Source organism: Fistularia commersonii, chromosome 24 (assembly GCF_037954325.1).
Source record: "Fistularia commersonii isolate RoL2024-O1a breed Wild chromosome 24, RoL_Fcom_v1.0, whole genome shotgun sequence".
Lineage (NCBI taxonomy): Eukaryota > Metazoa > Chordata > Actinopteri > Syngnathiformes > Fistulariidae > Fistularia > Fistularia commersonii.
In genome coordinates, this window is record NC_141307.1 from 8,343,606 (window position 1) to 8,357,008 (window position 13,403).

General features: G+C 51.8%; 9 non-coding genes across 9 annotated transcripts; all 9 read right to left on the reverse strand.

Annotated features, from left to right (window-relative positions):
* Positions 1 to 708: 708 nt before the first annotated feature.
* On the reverse strand, positions 709 to 827 carry LOC147220053 (5S ribosomal RNA). The gene has a single exon (XR_015108532.1). It is a non-coding gene; the product is annotated as a 5S ribosomal RNA (ribosomal RNA).
* Positions 828 to 2,207: 1,380 nt separating this feature from the next.
* Positions 2,208 to 2,326, reverse strand: LOC147220054 (5S ribosomal RNA). Its single transcript, XR_015108422.1, has one exon. It is a non-coding gene; the product is annotated as a 5S ribosomal RNA (ribosomal RNA).
* A 1,380-nt stretch (positions 2,327 to 3,706) lies between these two features.
* On the reverse strand, positions 3,707 to 3,825 carry LOC147220055 (5S ribosomal RNA). The gene has a single exon (XR_015108606.1). It is a non-coding gene; the product is annotated as a 5S ribosomal RNA (ribosomal RNA).
* A 1,380-nt stretch (positions 3,826 to 5,205) lies between these two features.
* Positions 5,206 to 5,324, reverse strand: LOC147220056 (5S ribosomal RNA). The gene has a single exon (XR_015108424.1). It is a non-coding gene; the product is annotated as a 5S ribosomal RNA (ribosomal RNA).
* A 1,380-nt stretch (positions 5,325 to 6,704) lies between these two features.
* On the reverse strand, positions 6,705 to 6,823 carry LOC147220057 (5S ribosomal RNA). The gene has a single exon (XR_015108464.1). It is a non-coding gene; the product is annotated as a 5S ribosomal RNA (ribosomal RNA).
* Positions 6,824 to 8,203: 1,380 nt separating this feature from the next.
* Positions 8,204 to 8,322, reverse strand: LOC147220058 (5S ribosomal RNA). The gene has a single exon (XR_015108449.1). It is a non-coding gene; the product is annotated as a 5S ribosomal RNA (ribosomal RNA).
* A 1,380-nt stretch (positions 8,323 to 9,702) lies between these two features.
* LOC147220059 (5S ribosomal RNA) lies at positions 9,703 to 9,821 on the reverse strand. The gene has a single exon (XR_015108450.1). It is a non-coding gene; the product is annotated as a 5S ribosomal RNA (ribosomal RNA).
* Positions 9,822 to 11,201: 1,380 nt separating this feature from the next.
* On the reverse strand, positions 11,202 to 11,320 carry LOC147220060 (5S ribosomal RNA). Its single transcript, XR_015108451.1, has one exon. It is a non-coding gene; the product is annotated as a 5S ribosomal RNA (ribosomal RNA).
* A 1,380-nt stretch (positions 11,321 to 12,700) lies between these two features.
* On the reverse strand, positions 12,701 to 12,819 carry LOC147220061 (5S ribosomal RNA). The gene has a single exon (XR_015108465.1). It is a non-coding gene; the product is annotated as a 5S ribosomal RNA (ribosomal RNA).
* Positions 12,820 to 13,403: the final 584 nt, after the last annotated feature.

A 13,403-nucleotide genomic window follows, 5' to 3' on the forward strand; every position in this document is an offset into this window, starting at 1 on the left:
GGAGGTCAAGATAAGATAAGATAAGACCTCCGTCTCGTCCCGGACATGGAGGTCCCGGTGGAGGCTGATGTTCCTGGTTTAAAAAAAACAACATGGCTGATGCATCTTCCGCATCTGCCCGGTCACGTGGTACACGGCCCTCCGACAGGACGCCGAAGCATCAAAGTAAACCCAGGACTTCAACAACCAGACTCCTAGGAATATGATGAATGAATGGGGAAAAATGAAAGAGAGCCAAGGGTAGAAGCGCTGATTACTGGCGATCGCAAAAGGAGCAGAAACGAGTGTAAAAAGAAGCGAGGAGGGCATCGAAGAGGAGGAGGAGTTCAAAGGCAGGGGGTCCTGATGACGTACCGTACATGTGGAGTCCTGGAAGTGCCTCGGAGAGCCAGCGGTATGGAGATCAGCGGTTGGATTATTCAACAGCGACAGGTATAAACGAGAGAAAAAGAAATTCAGCACACATGGAGAAATACTGTACGGGGATGACAAGAACGGCGGCGAGCGACGGACGGAGGCGGCGAGACAACGGAAAGTGACCCGAAAGGTAAGGCGGGGAACTATGACTGAGCGCGTGTCGCGCCGGGCTTCACGTTGACTCCGGTGGGACAGACACAAGGTAATGAGCGGCGTGTGTCCGTGTGTGAAATGTTGGCGCTCTTCAGAGACAGCACCCCCTGCTTTTGACAGAGGGAACGAACATGAAAAAGCTTACGGCACCTGGTATTCCCATGCGGTCTCCCATCCAAGTACTAACCAGGCCTGACCCTGCTTGGCTTCCGAGATCAGACGAGATCGGGCGTGTTCAGGGTGGTATGGCCGTAAACGAGACTAGGCTACGCGGAAGGGCATTTTATAAGCAGCCGTCCCCCGTCTTTTCCACCTCCAGTCATTTCCAGATCTGTCAGGAGCTCCTTCTATTGCGTTTCCAAGATTACAGCCAGTGGCAACCAAGGTTACTATAACCAAAAATCATCAGACACACTTTACCTTAGGCTGCAGCCTAAGGTAAAGAGGGAGCTAGCAAAGGCCATACCAGGACTCAAATGCACGGCGGGACAGTTAATGACAAGAGAAAGAGAAAATTAAATAAAATACACATGGAAAAAGGAAGAGTACTACCGATGCAGTATTTGCGCCGAGAATGCTCATAGGGAAGTACAGAGAAGGCCGGTGGGAGCCGCATTGCCTTTTTGTACACCTTGAAAAGTCATACGACAGGTTGCCAAGAGAGGAGCTCTGGTATCCTATGAGGAAGATTGGAGCGGCAGAGAAGTGTGTTGCACTGGTGCAGGACATGTATGCTAGCTGGGAGACAGTTGTGCGGTGTGCTGTAAGACGGGACCAGAGAAGTTCAAGGTGGAAGCGGGACTCTGTTGGGGATAGGCCCTGAGCCCCTTCTTGTTCGCAACGGTGACGGATGAAGGTAGACGTGAATCTCCACGGACTGTGACCTTTGCAGATGCCGTTGTGATCTGTAGTGAGAGCAGAAAACAGGTGGAGGTCAAGATAAGATAAGATAAGACCTCCGTCTCGTCCCGGACACAGAGGTCCCAGGGGAGGCTGATGTTCCTGCTTCAAAAAAAACAACATGGCTGATGCATCTTCCGCATCTACCCGGTCACGTGGTACACGGCCCTCCGACAGGACGCCGAAGCATCAAAGTAAACCCAGGACTTCAACAACCAGACTCCTAGGAATATGATGAATGAATGGGGAAAAATGAAAGAGAGCCAAGGGTAGAAGCGCTGATTACTGGCGATCGCAAAAGGAGCAGAAACGAGTGTAAAAAGAAGCGAGGAGGGCATCGAAGAGGAGGAGGAGTTCAAAGGCAGGGGGTCCTGATGACGTACCGTACATGTGGAGTCCTGGAAGTGCCTAGGAGAGCCAGCGGTATGGAGATCAGCGCTTGGATTATTCAACAGCGACAGGTATAAACGAGAGAAAAAAAAATTCAGCACACATGGAGAAATACTGTACGGGGATGACAAGAACGGCGGCGAGCGACGGACGGAGGCGGCGAGACAACGGAAAGTGACCCGAAAGGTAAGGCGGGGAACTATGACTGAGCGCGTGTCGCGCCGGGCTTCACGGTGACTCCGGTGGGACAGACACAAGGGAATGAGCGGCGTGTGTCCGTGTGTGAAATGTTGGCGCTCTTGAGAGACAGCACCCCCTGCTTTTGACAGAGGGAACGAACATGAAAAAGCTTACGGCACCTGGTATTCCCAGGCGGTCTCCCATCCAAGTACTAACCAGGCCCGACCCTGGTTGACTTCCGAGATCAGACGAGATCGGGCGTGTTCAGGGTGGTATGGCCGTAAACGAGACTAGGTTACGCGGAAGGGCATTTTATAAGCAGCCGTCCCCCGTCTTTTCCACCTCCATTCATTTCCAGATCCGTCAGGAGCTCCTTCTATTGCGTTTCCATGATTACAGCCAGTGGCAACCAAGGTTACTATAACCAAAAATCATCAGACACACTTTACCTTAGGCTGCAGCCTAAGGTAAAGAGGGAGCTAGCAAAGGCCATACCAGGACTCAAATGCACGGCGGGACAGTTAATGACAAGAGAAAGAGAAAATTAAATAAAATACACATGGAAAAAGGAAGAGTACTACCGATGCAGTATTTGCGCCGAGAATGCTCATAGAGAAGTACAGAGAAGGCCGGTGGGAGCCGCATTGCCTTTTTGTACACCTTGAATAGTCATACGACAGGTTGCCAAGAGAGGAGCTCTGGTATCCTATGAGGAAGTCTGGAGCGGCAGAGAAGTGTGTTGCACTGGTGCAGGACATGTATGCTAGCTGGGAGACAGTTGTAAGGCGTGCTGTAAGACGGGACCAGAGAAGTTCAAGGTGGAAGCGGGACTCTGTTGGGGATAGGCCCTGAGCCCCTTCTTGTTCGCAACGGTGACGGATGAAGGTAGACGTGAATCTCCACGGACTGTGACCTTTGCAGATGCCGTTGTGATCTGTAGTGAGAGCAGAAAACAGGTGGAGGTCAAGATAAGATAAGATAAGACCTCCGTCTCGTCCCGGACACGGAGGTCCCAGTGGAGGCTGATGTTCCTGCTTCAAAAAAAACAACATGGCTGATGCATCTTCCGCATCTGCCCGGTCACGTGGTACACGGCCCTCCGACAGGACGCCGAAGCATCAAAGTAAACCCAGGACTTCAACAACCAGACTCCTAGGAATATGATGAATGAATGGGGAAAAATGAAAGAGAGCCAAGGGTAGAAGCGCTGATTACTGGCGATCGCAAAAGGAGCAGAAACGAGTGTAAAAAGAAGCGAGGAGGGCATCGAAGAGGAGGAGGAGTTCAAAGGCAGGGGGTCCTGTTGACGTACCGTACATGTGGAGTCCTGGAAGTGCCTAGGAGAGCCAGCGGTATGGAGATAAGCGGTTGGATTATTCAACAGCGACAGGTATAAACGAGAGAAAAAGAAATTCAGCACACATGGAGAAATACTGTACGGGGATGACAAGAACGGCGGCGAACGACGGACGGAGGCGGCGAGACAACGGAAAGTGACCCGAAAGGTAAGGCGGGGAACTATGACTGAGCGCGTGTCGCGCCGGGCTTCACGGTGACTCCGGTGGGACAGACACAAGGGAATGAGCGGCGTGTGTCTGTGTGTGAAATGTTGGCGCTCTTGAGAGACAGCACCCCCTGCTTTTGACAGAGGGAACGAACATGAAAAAGCTTACGGCACCTGGTATTCCCAGGCGGTCTCCCATCCAAGTACTAACCAGGCCTGACCCTGCTTGGCTTCCGAGATCAGACAAGATCGGGCGTGTTCAGGGTGGTATGGCCGTAAACGAGACTAGGCTACGCGGAAGGGCATTTTATAAGCAGCCGTCCCCCGTCTTTTCCACCTCCAGTCATTTCCAGATCCGTCAGGAGCTCCTTCTATTGCGTTTCCATGATTACAGCCAGTGGCAACCAAGGTTACTATAACCAAAAATCATCAGACACACTTTACCTTAGGCTGCAGCCTAAGGTAAAGAGGGAGCTAGCAAAGGCCATACCAGGACTCAAATGCACGGCGGGACAGTTAATGACAAGAGAAAGAGAAAATTAAATAAAATACACATGGAAAAAGGAAGAGTACTACCGATGCAGTATTTGCGCCGAGAATGCTCATAGAGAAGTACAGAGAAGGCCGGTGGGAGCCGCATTGCCTTTTTGTACACCTTGAATAGTCATACGACAGGTTGCCAAGAGAGGAGCTCTGGTATCCTATGAGGAAGTCTGGAGCGGCAGAGAAGTGTGTTGCACTGGTGCAGGACATGTATGCTAGCTGGGAGACAGTTGTGCGGTGTGCTGTAAGACGGGACCAGAGAAGTTCAAGGTGGAAGCGGGACTCTGTTGGGGATAGGCCCTGAGCCCCTTCTTGTTCGCAACGGTGACGGATGAAGGTAGACGTGAATCTCCACGGACTGTGACCTTTGCAGATGCCGTTGTGATCTGTAGTGAGAGCAGAAAACAGGTGGAGGTCAAGATAAGATAAGATAAGACCTCCGTTTCGTCCCGGACACGGAGGTCCCGGTGGAGGCTGATGTTCCTGCTTTAAAAAAAACAACATGGCTGATGCATCTTCCGCATCTGCCCGGTCACGTGGTACACGGCCCTCCGACAGGACGCCGAAGCATCAAAGTAAACCCAGGACTTCAACAACCAGACTCCTAGGAATATGATGAATGAATGGGGAAAAATGAAAGAGAGCCAAGGGTAGAAGCGCTGATTACTGGCGATCGCAAAAGGAGCAGAAACGAGTGTAAAAAGAAGCGAGGAGGGCATCGAAGAGGAGGAGGAGTTCAAAGGCAGGGGGTCCTGATGACGTACCGTACATGTGGAGTCCTGGAAGTGCCTAGGAGAGCCAGCGGTATGGAGATCAGCGGTTGGATTATTCAACAGCGACAGGTATAAACGAGAGAAAAAGAAATTCAGCACACATGGAGAAATACTGTACGGGGATGACAAGAACGGCGGCGAGCGACGGACGGAGGCGGCGAGACAACGGAAAGTGACCCGAAAGGTAAGGCGGGGAACTATGACTGAGCGCGTGTCGCGCCGGGCTTCACGGTGACTCCGGTGGGACAGACACAAGGGAATGAGCGGCGTGTGTCCGTGTGTGAAATGTTGGCGCTCTTGAGAGACAGCACCCCCTGCTTTTGACAGAGGGAACGAACATGAAAAAGCTTACGGCACCTGGTATTCCCAGGCGGTCTCCCATCCAAGTACTAACCAGGCCCGACCCTGGTTGACTTCCGAGATCAGACGAGATCGGGCGTGTTCAGGGTGGTATGGCCGTAAACGAGACTAGGCTACGCGGAAGGGCATTTTATAAGCAGCCGTCCCCCGTCTTTTCCAACTCCAGTCATTTCCAGATCTGTCAGGAGCTCCTTCTATTGCGTTTCCAAGATTACAGCCAGTGGCAACCAAGGTTACTATAACCAAAAATCATCAGACACACTTTACCTTAGGCTGCAGCCTAAGGTAAAGAGGGAGCTAGCAAAGGCCATACCAGGACTCAAATGCACGGCGGGACAGTTAATGACAAGAGAAAGAGAAAATTAAATAAAATACACATGGAAAAAGGAAGAGTACTACCGATGCAGTATTTGCGCCGAGAATGCTCATAGGGAAGTACAGAGAAGGCCGGTGGGAGCCGCATTGCCTTTTTGTACACCTTGAAAAGTCATACGACAGGTTGCCAAGAGAGGAGCTCTGGTATCCTATGAGGAAGTCTGGAGCGGCAGAGAAGTGTGTTGCACTGGTGCAGGACATGTATGCTAGCTGGGAGACAGTTGTGCGGTGTGCTGTAAGACGGGACCAGAGAAGTTCAAGGTGGAAGCGGGACTCTGTTGGGGATAGGCCCTGAGCCCCTTCTTGTTCGCAACGGTGACGGATGAAGGTAGACGTGAATCTCCACGGACTGTGACCTTTGCAGATGCCGTTGTGATCTGTAGTGAGAGCAGAAAACAGGTGGAGGTCAAGATAAGATAAGATAAGACCTCCGTCTCGTCCCGGACACGGAGGTCCCAGGGGAGGCTGATGTTCCTGCTTCAAAAAAAACAACATGGCTGATGCATCTTCCGCATCTACCCGGTCACGTGGTACACGGCCCTCCGACAGGACGCCGAAGCATCAAAGTAAACCCAGGACTTCAACAACCAGACTCCTAGGAATATGATGAATGAATGGGGAAAAATGAAAGAGAGCCAAGGGTAGAAGCGCTGATTACTGGCGATCGCAAAAGGAGCAGAAACGAGTGTAAAAAGAAGCGAGGAGGGCATCGAAGAGGAGGAGGAGTTCAAAGGCAGGGGGTCCTGATGACGTACCGTACATGTGGAGTCCTGGAAGTGCCTAGGAGAGCCAGCGGTATGGAGATCAGCGGTTGGATTATTCAACAGCGACAGGTATAAACGAGAGAAAAAGAAATTCAGCACACATGGAGAAATACTGTACGGGGATGACAAGAACGGCGGGGAGCGACGGACGGAGGCGGCGAGACAACGGAAAGTGACCCGAAAGGTAAGGCGGGGAACTATGACTGAGCGCGTGTCGCGCCGGGCTTCACGGTGACTCCGGTGGGACAGACACAAGGGAATGAGCGGCGTGTGTCCGTGTGTGAAATGTTGGCGCTCTTGAGAGACAGCACCCCCTGCTTTTGACAGAGGGAACGAACATGAAAAAGCTTACGGCACCTGGTATTCCCAGGCGGTCTCCCATCCAAGTACTAACCAGGCCCGACCCTGGTTGGCTTCCGAGATCAGACGAGATCGGGCGTGTTCAGGGTGGTATGGCCGTAAACGAGACTAGGCTACGCGGAAGGGCATTTTATAAGCAGCCGTCCCCCGTCTTCTCCACCTCCAGTCATTTCCAGATCTGTCAGGAGCTCCTTCAATTGCGTTTCTATGATTACAGCCAGTGGCAACCAAGGTTACTATAACCAAAAATCATCAGACACACTTTACCTTAGGCTGCAGCCTAAGGTAAAGAGGGAGCTAGCAAAGGCCATACCAGGACTCAAATGCACGGCGGGACAGTTAATGACAAGAGAAAGAGAAAATTAAATAAAATACACATGGAAAAAGGAAGAGTACTACCGATGCAGTATTTGCGCCGAGAATGCTCATAGAGAAGTACAGAGAAGGCCGGTGGGAGCCGCATTGCCTTTTTGTACACCTTGAAAAGTCATACGACAGGTTGCCAAGAGAGGAGCTCTGGTATCCTATGAGGAAGTCTGGAGCGGCAGAGAAGTGTGTTGCACTGGTGCAGGACATGTATGCTAGCTGGGAGACAGTTGTGCGGTGTGCTGTAAGACGGGACCAGAGAAGTTCAAGGTGGAAGCGGGACTCTGTTGGGGATAGGCCCTGAGCCCCTTCTTGTTCGCAACGGTGACGGATGAAGGTAGACGTGAATCTCCACGGACTGTGACCTTTGCAGATGCCGTTGTGATCTGTAGTGAGAGCAGAAAACAGGTGGAGGTCAAGATAAGATAAGATAAGACCTCCGTTTCGTCCCGGACACGGAGGTCCCGGTGGAGGCTGATGTTCCTGCTTTAAAAAAAACAACATGGCTGATGCATCTTCCGCATCTGCCCGGTCACGTGGTACACGGCCCTCCGACAGGACGCCGAAGCATCAAAGTAAACCCAGGACTTCAACAACCAGACTCCTAGGAATATGATGAATGAATGGGGAAAAATGAAAGAGAGCCAAGGGTAGAAGCGCTGATTACTGGCGATCGCAAAAGGAGCAGAAACGAGTGTAAAAAGAAGCGAGGAGGGCATCGAAGAGGAGGAGGAGTTCAAAGGCAGGGGGTCCTGATGACGTACCGTACATGTGGAGTCCTGGAAGTGCCTAGGAGAGCCAGCGGTATGGAGATCAGCGGTTGGAGTATTCAACAGCGACAGGTATAAACGAGAGAAAAAGAAATTCAGCACACATGGAGAAATACTGTACGGGGATGACAAGAACGGCGGCGAGCGACGGACGGAGGCGGCGAGACAACGGAAAGTGACCCGAAAGGTAAGGCGGGGAACTATGACTGAGCGCGTGTCGCGCCGGGCTTCACGGTGACTCCGGTGGGACAGACACAAGGGAATGAGAGGCGTGTGTCCGTGTGTGAAATGTTGGCGCTCTTGAGAGACAGCACCCCCTGCTTTTGACAGAGGGAACGAACATGAAAAAGCTTACGGCACCTGGTATTCCCAGGCGGTCTTCCATCCAAGTACTAACCAGGCCCGACCCTGCTTGGCTTCCGAGATCAGACGAGATCGGGCGTGTTCAGGGTGGTATGGCCGTAAACGAGACTAGGCTACGCGGAAGGGCATTTTATAAGCAGCCGTCCCCCGTCTTTTCCACCTCCAGCCATTTCCAGATCTGTCTGGAGCTCCTTCTATTGCGTTTCCAAGATTACAGCCAGTGGCAACCAAGGTTACTATAACCAAAAATCATCAGACACACTTTACCTTAGGCTGCAGCCTAAGGTAAAGAGGGAGCTAGCAAAGGCCATACCAGGACTCAAATGCACGACGGGACAGTTAATGACAAGAAAAAGAGAAAATTAAATAAAATACACATGGAAAAAGGAAGAGTACTACCGATGCAGTATTTGCGCCGAGAATGCTCATAGAGAAGTACAGAGAAGGCCGGTGGGAGCCGCATTGCCTTTTTGTACACCTTGAAAAGTCATACGACAGGTTGCCAAGAGAGGAGCTCTGGTATCCTATGAGGAAGTCTGGAGCGGCAGAGAAGTGTGTTGCACTGGTGCAGGACATGTATGCTAGCTGGGAGACAGTTGTGCGGTGTGCTGTAAGACGGGACCAGAGAAGTTCAAGGTGGAAGCGGGACTCTGTTGGGGATAGGCCCTGAGCCCCTTCTTGTTCGCAACGGTGACGGATGAAGGTAGACGTGAATCTCCACGGACTGTGACCTTTGCAGATGCCGTTGTGATCTGTAGTGAGAGCAGAAAACAGGTGGAGGTCAAGATAAGATAAGATAAGACCTCCGTCTCGTCCCGGACACGGAGGTCCCGGTGGAGGCTGATGTTCCTGCTTTAAAAAAAACAACATGGCTGATGCATCTTCCGCATCTGCCCGGTCACGTGGTACACGGCCCTCCGACAGGACGCCGAAGCATCAAAGTAAACCCAGGACTTCAACAACCAGACTCCTAGGAATATGATGAATGAATGGGGAAAAATGAAAGAGAGCCAAGGGTAGAAGCGCTGATTACTGGCGATCGCAAAAGGAGCAGAAACGAGTGTAAAAAGAAGCGAGGAGGGCATCGAAGAGGAGGAGGAGTTCAAAGGCAGGGGGTCCTGATGACGTACCGTACATGTGGAGTCCTGGAAGTGCCTAGGAGAGCCAGCGGTATGGAGATCAGCGGTTGGATTATTCAACAGCGACAGGTATAAACGAGAGAAAAAGAAATTCAGCACACATGGAGAAATACTGTACGGGGATGACAAGAACGGCGGCGAGCGACGGACGGAGGCGGCGAGACAACGGAAAGTGACCCGAAAGGTAAGGCGGGGAACTATGACTGAGCGCGTGTCGCGCCGGGCTTCACGGTGACTCCGGTGGGACAGACACAAGGGAATGAGCGGCGTGTGTCCGTGTGTGAAATGTTGGCGCTCTTGAGAGACAGCACCCCCTGCTTTTGACAGAGGGAACGAACATGAAAAAGCTTACGGCACCTGGTATTCCCAGGCGGTCTCCCATCCAAGTACTAACCAGGCCCGACCCTGATTGGCTTCCGAGATCAGACGAGATCGGGCGTGTTCAGGGTGGTATGGCCGTAAACGAGACTAGGCTACGCGGAAGGGCATTTTATAAGCAGCCGTCCCCCGTCTTTTCCAACTCCAGTCATTTCCAGATCTGTCAGGAGCTCCTTCTATTGCGTTTCCAAGATTACAGCCAGTGGCAACCAAGGTTACTATAACCAAAAATCATCAGACACACTTTACCTTAGGCTGCAGCCTAAGGTAAAGAGGGAGCTAGCAAAGGCCATACCAGGACTCAAATGCACGGCGGGACAGTTAATGACAAGAGAAAGAGAAAATTAAATAAAATACACATGGAAAAAGGAAGAGTACTACCGATGCAGTATTTGCGCCGAGAATGCTCATAGGGAAGTACAGAGAAGGCCGGTGGGAGCCGCATTGCCTTTTTGTACACCTTGAAAAGTCATACGACAGGTTGCCAAGAGAGGAGCTCTGGTATCCTATGAGGAAGTCTGGAGCGGCAGAGAAGTGTGTTGCACTGGTGCAGGACATGTATGCTAGCTGGGAGACAGTTGTGCGGTGTGCTGTAAGACGGGACCAGAGAAGTTCAAGGTGGAAGCGGGACTCTGTTGGGGATAGGCCCTGAGCCCCTTCTTGTTCGCAACGGTGACGGATGAAGGTAGACGTGAATCTCCACGGACTGTGACCTTTGCAGATGCCGTTGTGATCTGTAGTGAGAGCAGAAAACAGGTGGAGGTCAAGATAAGATAAGATAAGACCTCCGTCTCGTCCCGGACACGGAGGTCCCAGTGGAGGCTGATGTTCCTGCTTCAAAAAAAACAACATGGCTGATGCATCTTCCGCATCTGCCCGGTCACGTGGTACACGGCCCTCCGACAGGACGCCGAAGCATCAAAGTAAACCCAGGACTTCAACAACCAGACTCCTAGGAATATGATGAATGAATGGGGAAAAATGAAAGAGAGCCAAGGGTAGAAGCGCTGATTACTGGCGATCGCAAAAGGAGCAGAAACGAGTGTAAAAAGAAGCGAGGAGGGCATCGAAGAGGAGGAGGAGTTCAAAGGCAGGGGGTCCTGATGACGTACCGTACATGTGGAGTCCTGGAAGTGCCTAGGAGAGCCAGCGGTATGGAGATCAGCGGTTGGATTATTCAACAGCGACAGGTATAAACGAGAGAAAAAGAAATTCAGCACACATGGAGAAATACTGTACGGGGATGACAAGAACGGCGGCGAGCGACGGACGGAGGCGGCGAGACAACGGAAAGTGACCCGAAAGGTAAGGCGGGGAACTATGACTGAGCGCGTGTCGCGCCGGGCTTCACGGTGACTCCGGTGGGACAGACACAAGGGAATGAGCGGCGTGTGTCCGTGTGTGAAATGTTGGCGCTCTTGAGAGACAGCACCCCCTGCTTTTGACAGAGGGAACGAACATGAAAAAGCTTACGGCACCTGGTATTCCCAGGCGGTCTCCCATCCAAGTACTAACCAGGCCCGACCCTGATTGGCTTCCGAGATCAGACGAGATCGGGCGTGTTCAGGGTGGTATGGCCGTAAACGAGACTAGGCTACGCGGAAGGGCATTTTATAAGCAGCCGTCCCCCGTCTTTTCCAACTCCAGTCATTTCCAGATCTGTCAGGAGCTCCTTCTATTGCGTTTCCAAGATTACAGCCAGTGGCAACCAAGGTTACTATAACCAAAAATCATCAGACACACTTTACCTTAGGCTGCAGCCTAAGGTAAAGAGGGAGCTAGCAAAGGCCATACCAGGACTCAAATGCACGGCGGGACAGTTAATGACAAGAGAAAGAGAAAATTAAATAAAATACACATGGAAAAAGGAAGAGTACTACCGATGCAGTATTTGCGCCGAGAATGCTCATAGGGAAGTACAGAGAAGGCCGGTGGGAGCCGCATTGCCTTTTTGTACACCTTGAAAAGTCATACGACAGGTTGCCAAGAGAGGAGCTCTGGTATCCTATGAGGAAGTCTGGAGCGGCAGAGAAGTGTGTTGCACTGGTGCAGGACATGTATGCTAGCTGGGAGACAGTTGTGCGGTGTGCTGTAAGACGGGACCAGAGAAGTTCAAGGTGGAAGCGGGACTCTGTTGGGGATAGGCCCTGAGCCCCTTCTTGTTCGCAACGGTGACGGATGAAGGTAGACGTGAATCTCCACGGACTGTGACCTTTGCAGATGCCGTTGTGATCTGTAGTGAGAGCAGAAAACAGGTGGAGGTCAAGATAAGATAAGATAAGACCTCCGTCTCGTCCCGGACACAGAGGTCCCAGGGGAGGCTGATGTTCCTGCTTCAAAAAAAACAACATGGCTGATGCATCTTCCGCATCTACCCGGTCACGTGGTACACGGTCCTCCGACAGGACGCCGAAGCATCAAAGTAAACCCAGGACTTCAACAACCAGACTCCTAGGAATATGATGAATGAATGGGGAAAAATGAAAGAGAGCCAAGGGTAGAAGCGCTGATTACTGGCGATCGCAAAAGGAGCAGAAACGAGTGTAAAAAGAAGCGAGGAGGGCATCGAAGAGGAGGAGGAGTTCAAAGGCAGGGGGTCCTGATGACGTACCGTACATGTGGAGTCCTGGAAGTGCCTAGGAGAGCCAGCGGTATGGAGATCAGCGGTTGGATTATTCAAAAGCGACAGGTATAAACGAGAGAAAAAGAAATTCAGCACACATGGAGAAATACTGTACGGGGATGACAAGAACGGCGGCGAGCGACGGACGGAGGCGGCGAGACAACGGAAAGTGACCCGAAAGGTAAGGCGGGGAACTATGACTGAGCGCGTGTCGCGCCGGGCTTCACGGTGACTCCGGTGGGACAGACACAAGGGAATGAGCGGCGTGTGTCCGTGTGTGAAATGTTGGCGCTCTTGAGAGACAGCACCCCCTGCTTTTGACAGAGGGAACGAACATGAAAAAGCTTACGGCACCTGGTATTCCCAGGCGGTCTCCCATCCAAGTACTAACCAGGCCCGACCCTGGTTGGCTTCCGAGATCAGACGAGATCGGGCGTGTTCAGGGTGGTATGGCCGTAAACGAGACTAGGCTACGCGGAAGGGCATTTTATAAGCAGCCGTCCCCCGTCTTTTCCACCTCCAGTCATTTCCAGATCTGTCAGGAGCTCCTTCAATTGCGTTTCTATGATTACAGCCAGTGGCAACCAAGGTTACTATAACCAAAAATCATCAGACACACTTTACTTTAGGCTGCAGCCTAAGGTAAAGAGGGAGCTAGCAAAGGCCATACCAGGACTCAAATGCACGGCGGGACAGTTAATGACAAGAGAAAGAGAAAATTAAATAAAATACACATGGAAAAAGGAAGAGTACTACCGATGCAGTATTTGCGCCGAGAATGCTCATAGAGAAGTACAGAGAAGGCCGGTGGGAGCCGCATTGCCTTTTTGTACACCTTGAATAGTCATACGACAGGTTGCCAAGATAGGAGCTCTGGTATCCTATGAGGAAGTCTGGAGCGGCAGAGAAGTGTGTTGCACTGGTGCAGGACATGTATGCTAGCTGGGAGACAGTTGTGCGGTGTGCTGTAAGACGGGACCAGAGAAGTTCAAGGTGGAAGCGGGACTCTGTTGGGGATAGGCCCTGAGCCCCTTCTTGTTCGCAA